Source organism: Physeter macrocephalus, chromosome 4 (assembly GCF_002837175.3).
Source record: "Physeter macrocephalus isolate SW-GA chromosome 4, ASM283717v5, whole genome shotgun sequence".
In the NCBI taxonomy this organism is placed as follows: domain Eukaryota; kingdom Metazoa; phylum Chordata; class Mammalia; order Artiodactyla; family Physeteridae; genus Physeter; species Physeter macrocephalus.
In genome coordinates, this window is record NC_041217.1 from 77,202,233 (window position 1) to 77,211,564 (window position 9,332).

General features: G+C 50.5%; 1 long non-coding RNA gene and 3 other non-coding genes across 4 annotated transcripts; 3 read left to right on the plus strand and 1 right to left on the minus strand.

The window, feature by feature from the left end:
- Positions 1 to 2,460: 2,460 nt before the first annotated feature.
- TRNAQ-CUG (transfer RNA glutamine (anticodon CUG)) lies at positions 2,461 to 2,532 on the plus strand. Its single transcript has one exon. It is a non-coding gene; the product is annotated as a tRNA-Gln (tRNA).
- Positions 2,533 to 4,591: 2,059 nt separating this feature from the next.
- Positions 4,592 to 4,665, plus strand: TRNAN-GUU (transfer RNA asparagine (anticodon GUU)). The gene has a single exon. It is a non-coding gene; the product is annotated as a tRNA-Asn (tRNA).
- A 1,900-nt stretch (positions 4,666 to 6,565) lies between these two features.
- Positions 6,566 to 6,729, minus strand: LOC112063889 (U1 spliceosomal RNA). The gene has a single exon (XR_002891237.1). It is a non-coding gene; the product is annotated as a U1 spliceosomal RNA (small nuclear RNA).
- Positions 6,730 to 7,406: 677 nt separating this feature from the next.
- Positions 7,407 to 8,919, plus strand: LOC114486191 (uncharacterized). Its single transcript, XR_008617138.1, has 3 exons — positions 7,407 to 7,491; positions 7,826 to 7,907; positions 8,445 to 8,919. It is a non-coding gene; the product is annotated as an uncharacterized lncRNA (long non-coding RNA).
- The last annotated feature ends 413 nt before the right edge of the window (positions 8,920 to 9,332 follow it).

Here is a 9,332-nt window from a genome sequence, read left to right on the forward strand (position 1 = left end):
CTGGAGTGCTTGCACCTGGACAAACATCTCCTAGAGCAACAGAATACAAAGAAACTATAACGGACTAAAAATAACTGCACACCTTCACTGTTGGGACAATTATGTACAATATGCTACAAAAAGGCCACAAACCAACTGCCATTTCTGAGGTGCCTGGAGCAAAAGCAGGGTACTGCACCTGATCCCTGCACACAAAACCACCAAGGGGGTGGGCAGACCACCTAAACTAGGTCCCCTGACCAACCCATGGACTGCCCCTGTTGTTACTTCTTTTAACGACCCAAGCAGCTTCTCTCTGGGAGCAAGCAAGGGCACCTGTTTCTAGGTTTCACTCCCTTGTGCTGCAGCACAAGCCCCAGTAAAGCCTTGCCTGAAATTCTCATCTGGCCTCATCAATTTCTATTGACTGAAAAGTCCAAAGACCGGGATTGGTAACACTGTGTACCTGCTCTTTTGTACCTTACCTTTTTTTTCCACATAAAAACACATTCTGGAAATAACTCCATATTGATTCATAGAGATATTCCTCACATTTATGGCTGCAAAGTACTTTAGGTATGTTATGTATTAACTGGTCATTCTTAAATATGGGAAATGGGGTCCAATCATTATGAAATCATCAACCTTTGTGATCACACTCATTTCACAAGCACAGACAGCGTTAGTAGGGGGAGTGTGGTTTTGAGAGACATCTGATTTAGATGAGAGTATGAGGGCAGGGATAGATCCCAGAAGAACCCAGCTGTAGAAGAATGCTGCTCAGCCCAGCAGCCAAACCTCCTTCCTCTGCCCCAATTGGTCCTAGTGCAGCTCCAGCTTTATCCCCAGGGATCTTCTCAGAATTCTGGCACCCTCTCAGAGTTCTCTCCCCAAAGAGGCTCTCCTTGCCCCTCCCCAATTAAATTGCCTCTGCACTGGCATCTGAAGCATCTTTCGTTTTTTCTTTTCCTTTCTTTTTTAGACCCAAGCTACACCTGTATATATTCTTTGTAAGTTACATGATAAAAGAATGTACAAGGAAAAATTTCAATTCTTCTCCTCCACACTAACTTCCCTAAGAGTAACCGCTGTTAACAGGACATAAACCACAGCTCTGGCTCATTTATAATTCCCCACTGAATCTGACTAATATACTTCAGTCTAAGGGGCAAAACCTTTTCTCTTCTTCTCTCCCTTCCCACACAATGAGTGTAAGATCCCACTCTCTACTCAAGAGTTATGAGTGTCCAGACGCTCAGATGTTGGGTTGTGCACAGATGGTGGCGGGAGACCTGTGGCAGAGTCTCTGGGCCACTGGAAATTTTAAAATGAGAAGGCTGGCTGCGGAAGGTGGGAGGTTCTATGACCCATTCATCTTTCTTCTGGCTGAATCCTAAAACATTAGAAAGTTGCTTTTTCAAGCCCCGCTTGTAGCCAAAAGGGAGGAGCATGCTTTTTTCCCTCCATGAATCTATTTTAGTCGGTAGTCTGTCGGACTTTTAATTTCAAGGTCCTGAGTATCGCGTTCTTTGAATTTTCTGGTATCTACTGCACCCCATCATTGTGCGCGGTACCGGATGTAGCCACGAGGGGACGACATGAGCCACTGATTTTTCCTAATTGAAGGTCTAAAGGAGAAGAGTGCTGACCGTTCACTTTCGTGGCATTTGACCAATCACCCAGGAGCTGCGCCGAACCAAAAGTTCTTTATCTTGGAGTCACCCCGGCTCCAGGGTGGTCCCGGAAGGGCAAAAGGCCCGCGCTGCCCAGGCCTCGAGCACTGGCTATGGACGCTCAGCCACTCCCTCGAGCAAAGTCCTCTAAAGGGTCCTGACCCGAGAAGCAGTCGGGCTTCTCGCGTTGATGGAAAATGTTCCTCGCCTTCCGGTCAGACTGTGGCTGCTCTTCCCCATGTTCTGATAGTCTAAGCTGTGTACTGGGGCGGGCGCAGGGAAAGTGAGGACGAGTGATAGCGAAGCAGATGCAGGAAGCGGGAAAGATGAGGAGGAAGACAGCAAGGAACGCAGGGAGGAGAGAGGGCTCTCGAGAGTAGAAGCGGAGGTGGAGGAGGAGGATGTGGCAATCCCACGAAGTCCCAAGGGCTGTTCTGAGGGTCTTCAGAGCTCCCAAGGCAGCGGGAAGAGGACACTTAGAAAGAAGAGGAAAGGAACCTTTTTTTTTTTTCCTCGCGGGAATTTTACCTCAGGGTAGAAAACTCTAGAAATGCCGGCAGAGCAGGTGGATTTGGGGGAGCCCTAAAAGCCCTTCCCTGTCGCTCACCCCGAATGGATTTCATCTCATTCCACGACAAACAAACCTGAAGAGACGGCCGAGGTCAGGCGAGTCAGGCGCCTCCTGGCGTCGCGGAGGAAGCGGGCTCGGGGCGGGGTGACGAGAGCGCCCGGCGGGAGGGCGCGGCTGGGCCCGCGGGGCTGTGCGCGGCCTGGCTTAGCGACGGGAGCAGCGGAGTGGCTGGCAGAGGGTTCCATGGTGTAATGGTGAGCACTCTGGACTCTGAATCCAGCGATCCGAGTTCAAATCTCGGTGGGACCTTTCTGTTTAGTTGGAAGAAGGGGATATTTTACTCCTCAGATGGGACGTGCTTTCCCGCTCCCGCGTCCCGGAGAGGCGCGGTCCGCGCGCTCCACGCGGACGTGGCGGTCAGGTGGGGGGACGAGCCCGCGGCGTCCCCGCTGGACCCTGGCGACTCTGCCCGTCGTTGGCCATCGGAGGCCCCGGCCCCGCCGCCCAGGGGCGCAGCGACCGAGCCGGTGGCAACCCTTCGTCGGGTCTCCCTGGGTCTCGGGGGCCAAAGGCAGAGGCTGCGCCCACTGAGTACTGCCCCGCGAGGGGGCTTCGCACCGCACGTCTTGTAACTGCGCGGTTGTCCCCGTGAGTAAAGGGTCGTGGTGCGGGGCTGTGACGTCGCTGAGCAGCCAGAGTGACAGCGTCTTAGCTTTCGGGTCGACGGTTCCAGACCTGGATGGGAAGTACTGTATTGTATTCAGGTGCCCTATTTTATTCAGAATTTTAATTGATCCTATTCCAGTTTATTCCCATTTTATTCAGAATTTTTAAGTCTCCATTGGACACGAAAAGGCACTACTAGGCTAAGATTTGAACCTGGACTCCAGGAAATCTCATCCTTTCATCCCAAGCTCAGCCAGAAAGGGGAGCCCGGGCTGCGGATTCCAGCGTCTGGGGAGACCAGGGATCCCTGACCCACCTCCACCCAGGCCTTTGAGACATGTGCAGATCTTATAGTCAAGGCTAGACCATAGTGAATATGCCTTGTGTGGTTTGGTTAGAGTTGGGAACCACATTCATTTTTTAAAAATTATTATAAAATTAATTTTTAAAATGTCGCCTCTAGACATTGAAAACACAATGTAACAAATGAACCCAGCCAAATGCCCCCAATCAGACAGAGGAGAGGGTTGTTCTTGGAGCCGCAGGCGCTCTCCTCAGGGCGGGCCGCACCGGGAGGGTCAGCGAGGGCGCAGCTGGAGGGAATGCTGACTCCAGGCCTTGGGGGTCTCGGGCTGTCCTCAGAACGTGGAGTCCTCCGGTGAGGTGTGCGCCTCGCCACCTCGCCCGCCTGCTCTGTGGCCAGTAGGGGGCAAGGCACCACGTCCAAAAGGTAGAACCATACGGTGTTACCGGGCCTGATCAGGCACGGGAAGCCCGTTTTCTGTTAGGATTCGAATTCAGACCCAAGCAGGCAGGCTCCCATAACCGCACCAATCACACACACCACGACCGCTGTGCTCCACCGGGGACCTACGGAGCTGTGGTCGGATCCACGTTAGCCCAGCCGTCTTTCTCCTTTGCAGCTTTCCTCCTTCACGCCTCTCAGACCCGACACTTGCGCCCGCAGGCTGAGACCGCAGCACCGCCTTGGGTGGGGAGTTCAGAGCCGGTCGGGGTGGTGCCCTCCTGGTGTTTCTAGGACTTTTATGTGGTTCTAAATCAGCTGCTAGAAGAAAGGTTTTGAAGAACAGCTGATCTGAAAAATCTAGGTTCCTCGAGGACTAAAACCTTACAGGTGGCATAAGAATTCTCGGTCTACCCACCACCCCGGGCCCCGGCGGCGGAATGCATCCTCCGCGAGGCATTTATTGGGCGCCTGCTGGATGCCAGGCCCTGCTCCGGGCGAGGGGCTGCCTGGTGAGCAAACTCCCGGTCGTGCCTCGTGGAGCCCTTCTCTGGAGGCGCCCAGAGGGGGCAGAACGGTGGGGACACAGCCGGTTGCTCTCCTTCCCCCGTACGACCACCCGGGCCTGGAGGGGGACTTGCGGTGAGCGCGACGGGTGAGGCCGGTCACGAGTGGGAAATGGAGGACTTGAGCCCGAGAGAGGCGGCAGTCGTCTCGTGTAGAGGGGCCGCTTTCGAGGCGGCCAGGAGCAGGCGAGGACGGTCGTGGGCCCGGCGTTGTTTCGTCGGAGCCCCCAGCTCACTCGGGCTCGGTGTCCACGGTCCACGAGACTCAGTGTCTCTGGCGCCGGCGAATTTGCATAAGATAGAGACATTTGAATCTCTTTCCGCTGGGGTTGGAAGGGACGGCGAATACATTCTGATTCCAGGATGTTACAAGAAAGCTTTGCAGCAGCTCGTCTCTGTGGCGCAATCGGTTAGCGCGTTCGGCTGTTAACCGAAAGGTTGGTGGTTCGAGCCCACCCAGGGACGAATTTGGTCTTGGAATCTGATGAGCGAGGTCTCAGCTGTCGCTTTTATGCGTCTGCCCTTTCAGTTCCTCCCCAGCGCCCCTCTCCCGGAATCTCCACCCAGCTGATCTCGGCCTGCTCCCGGTTTTTACCTGGTGCCCCTGGTCTCTCTGCACCACCTGGAGGGCTGCCCTCACTAAGTCATCTGCCTTGTACGTTCCAGGACAACTGCCAGAGGATGAAGGCACACGCACACGGGTGGCGGCAATCCCTTACTCAAGCTGCGACGTCAGAAATCAAGCTCCATGGCAGCACCCGCGCGGAATATTCACCGCCCCATCTCAGGACGCCTCTGCCCTTTCATTTGGGACTGTCGCTTTCTACTCAACGTGATCTGCCGAGTCAATGCAATTCCTATTCAAAATTCTTTCTTCTGCGTTTTCGAATTGCTCGCTGTTAATCCCTTGCAGTACATTTCCTTTCAGACATTGTAGTTTTCACCTCTTTACGTTAGAGTGGGTCTTTTTAAAATGTTCCCCGTGTGTACATTTAACTTTGAAGTTACAAAATACAAGTTGGAATAAATATTTTAATGTCCTTCTCTGGTGATTCTAACGTCTGTATCAGCTCAGTCATTTGCAAAGGACCGATGTGTTTCTGCATTATGGGTTATTCCTCCTCCCTCTTTGGATACCTCAGAATCTCTGATGGAACGCCAGGCATGGTGAATGGTGCCTTGTTGGAGGCTGGACAGTTGTGTGTTCCAGTAAACGCTGAACTTTGTTCAGGGATGCAGTTAAGTTACTTGCAAACAGTTTGATCGTTTCGGGTATTGCTTTTATGATTTGCGAAGTGGTTCCGAGCAGCCTTCAGTCTGGGGCTAACTAGCTTCCGCTACTCAGGGAAGATGTTACCGCGTACTCCAGCGCATGCCCTCATGAATTAACGATTTTTTTTTGTTTTTTTTTCCCTTTAATCTAGCTTGGGAAAATCTAATCTTGTCAAAGATTTCTCCCGACCTTGGCGAGTTTCCTCTTAGAGCCTCACTGCTCAGTACTGTGCTGCACGATGAACACATCTCCTTTGCAGTTCTGATTTACTTTTAGCATCTCTCTCCTCCCTGCGAGTCTGTCCTGTGGAGGTTAGCTCCTTCGGTCTCCCTGTACTGTCAGTTCCGTGCTCTCAAGAAAGTCCACTGGTCTCCGTTTCAGTTTGCCCTCGTGTGCGTTGCTTGTAAACTCTCCAAGCAGTAAATTGGACCCATAGTAGTTTCCCATCCCCCAGGGATTACTCATTACCCTTTTTTCATCAGACGCCCAGTCTCTTTATTTTAAATAAATTGATTTCACTGATTTTCGGCTGCGTTGGGTCTACGTTGCTGCGCGCGGGATTTTCTCTTATTGCGACAAGTGGTAGCGGTGGCTACTAGTCATCGCAGTATTTATTAATGCACTGGCTTCTCTTGCTGCGGAGCAGGGCTTTGAGGCGCGCAGATTGCAATAGCTGCGGCACGGGGATTTGTGGTAGGCTCGCACCCGTGTTCTGCGCGTGCGCGGGGGGATTCTTAACTACTGCAAAGCCAGGAATACCCGTACAAACTACTCACCGAAAACTCTTGATTTCACGTTGAAAAAAAAAAATCTGCGGAAACCGGATAATTTTTACAAGGTACCAACAATCTAAAGCAAAACAGAATTCTGCAAGTACTACTGCATTCCTTCAGATTTCTGTCCATAAAACACTATATAGATTCCTTGTTGCATAATATGTTCTTCATACACTCCATAACAAAAAAAAAACTCGAGCCCCTTTCTTTATACAACTTTCGCAACACAAGCACTTCCAATATTATTTAAAAACTCAACAAAAACCACAAAAAAAAAAATCGCACCGAGTGTTTCTGTATTTGTAACACCAATTACGGGGGGAAAGCGCGCACGCAGTCCCCCACTACCACAAATTACGCAGTCGAGTTTCTCCTATTTGGAGAAATCGCAGAGGTCAACACACTCGCAGTGCAATGAATGAGCCTCGCCCTGGGAAAACCACCTTCATGATCATGGTATCTCCCCTGCCAGGTAAGTATGACTCGCTTTCCCCGCCCCCCCGTACAGCCTTAGACTCCTACACTGTACACACGCGCTCCCCACCCACCCTCCGCACCCCCTCCTCTTCCACGCCTCTCAGCCCCTCCAAACGACTCTGCTAATAAAATCCAAGCAACTTCTCTGGAAAATTCCGCAGCCCGGGAAGTGGTTCGCAAGGAATTGTACCCATACGCTGGAAGATTTACATAGGCCAAGCCCCGTTCCTGACCTCTAAGGCGGCTCCTCTCCTCCAATCCCCGCCCTGTCCCCGCCTTGCCGAGATGGCCAGTGGGCGGGCCGGCTGCTGAAAGGAAGTGACGTCATCATGTCCGCCCACTTCGGGAGCCCACCAAAAGGAGGAATACGCCTCTTATCCTTTATCTGAGATACAGCCGGATTTTGCCAGTCTCCTCGAGTTCTCTTACCTTTTGTCCTGCGTTACACGCCGGGGAAAGGAATTCTGGGATCGTGTGTTACGCTGATCCAAAATTTTTTAAGTAGTAAAGAAGTTGTAAAACAATGGATAAAAGTATATATTTATGTGTATGTCTTGTGTATAAACAAACAGATTCAGGGTTACATCTCAGAGTGCTACTCGGTGTATTTTCTGTGCACGTCTTTCCTATTTCAATCTCGTGGTATCCCAGGGACCATGTTTTTCCTTTCCTCACCATACAGAATACAACAAATGACGATTCTGAAAAAGAAGTTGATGACCAGAAAAAGGGATAGGAAGATGACCTGTTTGCTTGAAGAGCGAGGTTGGTTTGTTCGTTTGTTTTCTCTTCCTGGGTGAGACTGGGTTAGACCTGAGGGCGGGGCGAGGGGAGGCTGAAGAAGGCAGCCAACTTGTGTTTTCAGAGCAGAGAGCAAAGAGCGGAGTAACTGGATCCTTGAGGGTGCCTTTGGCTTAAGGGGGAAGCTGACTCTTCCGGAGAATCTTGGAGCCGACAACAAAGGAACTCAGCACCCAGCTAACTTCCAGGAAGAAGCTTCCTTTCCTCCCCCTGCTTTTCCCCTTTCCCCTCCTTTCTCTCTCTGCAGCCATCAGAAATAAACTCTAGGTCGTTTCATCTGAAATATGCTTTATTCCAGGGATAGTAATATCTCAGAGAATCTCTGAAAAAGATCTCTAGAAAAGGCAAGGAAACAGATTATCCCCTAGAGCCTCCAGAAGGTAAGGCAGCCCTATTGACCTCTTGATTTTAGTCCAGTGAGACCTTTGTTGGACTCCTAACATACAGAACTGTAATATAATAAATGTGTGTTCTTTTAAGCCACTAAACTCATGGTCACTTATTACAGCAGACATAGAACACCAATTCAATAAGTGTCTAGCACATTCACCTTAGCAGTAATAAGATGGGGGACATAATGAACCCTATACAAATCTGCAGGTTGTCTGTCTGTCCTAGGTTGACAGGTCAAGAGATATTGGTACATGTTTAAAGCATTACATTAGGTATCTTTTTTCCTTTCCGTTTTTTCCCTAAAGGACTCTCGCCCTATTTCCTGCACAGGTGTACCCAACATGGTTCTCATTGGAATTACAGCAAATTGGAAGACAGTGGTGGTGACACAGATTGATTTCATTTGCTTTTAAGAATGGGTTCTAACACGTAGAGGGAAAGAATATAATTTATGGAAAGTTAAATACCGTAGAATCTTCCATTCCAAAGATACATTTTTTGCAACTTTTTTTTTTTTTTTTTAGGGTGAAGAACTACTTTTCAAAGGGTGAAACACAAGAATGGCTTTTAGGAATTTTCCCCCAAAGTAATCTGTGACTGGATCCTGTTGCCAAAACTTGGCCTCTGTTCACCGGTGCCGAAGAGAAATGCGGAGACAGAGTTTTGGGTGAAGTAGAAAAGAGTAGCTTTTACTGCTTTGCCAGGCAGAGGGGGCCACAGCGGGCTAATGCCCTCAAGACTGTGTGACCCACCCTGGAGGCCATAGTGAGGAGTCTTACAGTGTTCGAGGAGCAGGGCGTGATCAGCTCGCGGATTGGCTGGCATCAAGGTGAAGTTTCAAGCGTCATCAACCTTCTGGTTTCAACCAGTCCAGGGTCCATGTGCTTGTGGGCAGCACTTTCCATCTGGAGGGGGTCTGCTCCCTGTAAAACCACTTAGGAGTGCGTGTCAGGCCTTTATCTGTAGCTTCAGTGAACTGGGAGCTCGGTGATTCTGCCATGTGGCAGATTTATAGGAAAGTCTGTGGGGAGAGGAATCTGAGGACCCAGTGCCTGGGAAGTTCCCAGGGACCAGAGCTGAGAGCTGCAAACACCTTCATGGGAGGAGGAGGCTGGGGAGGGTGTTAGGAACTGAATGTATGTGTTCCACCACCTGCCCCCCAAATTCATATCTTGAACTCTAATCCCTGTGGGGCTGTATTTGGAGAAGGGACCTTTAAGAAAGTAATTAAGATTAAATGAGGTCATAGCCTTGGGACCCTGATCTGATAGGATTAGTGTCCTTACAAGAGGAGATACCAGAGAGCTTGGGCTCCTGCCCTACCCTAACTCAAGCAAGGAGAAAAGGCCTTGTGAGGACCCAGCGAGGCATCTGCTATCTGCATGCCATGAAGACAGCTCGCATCGGAAACT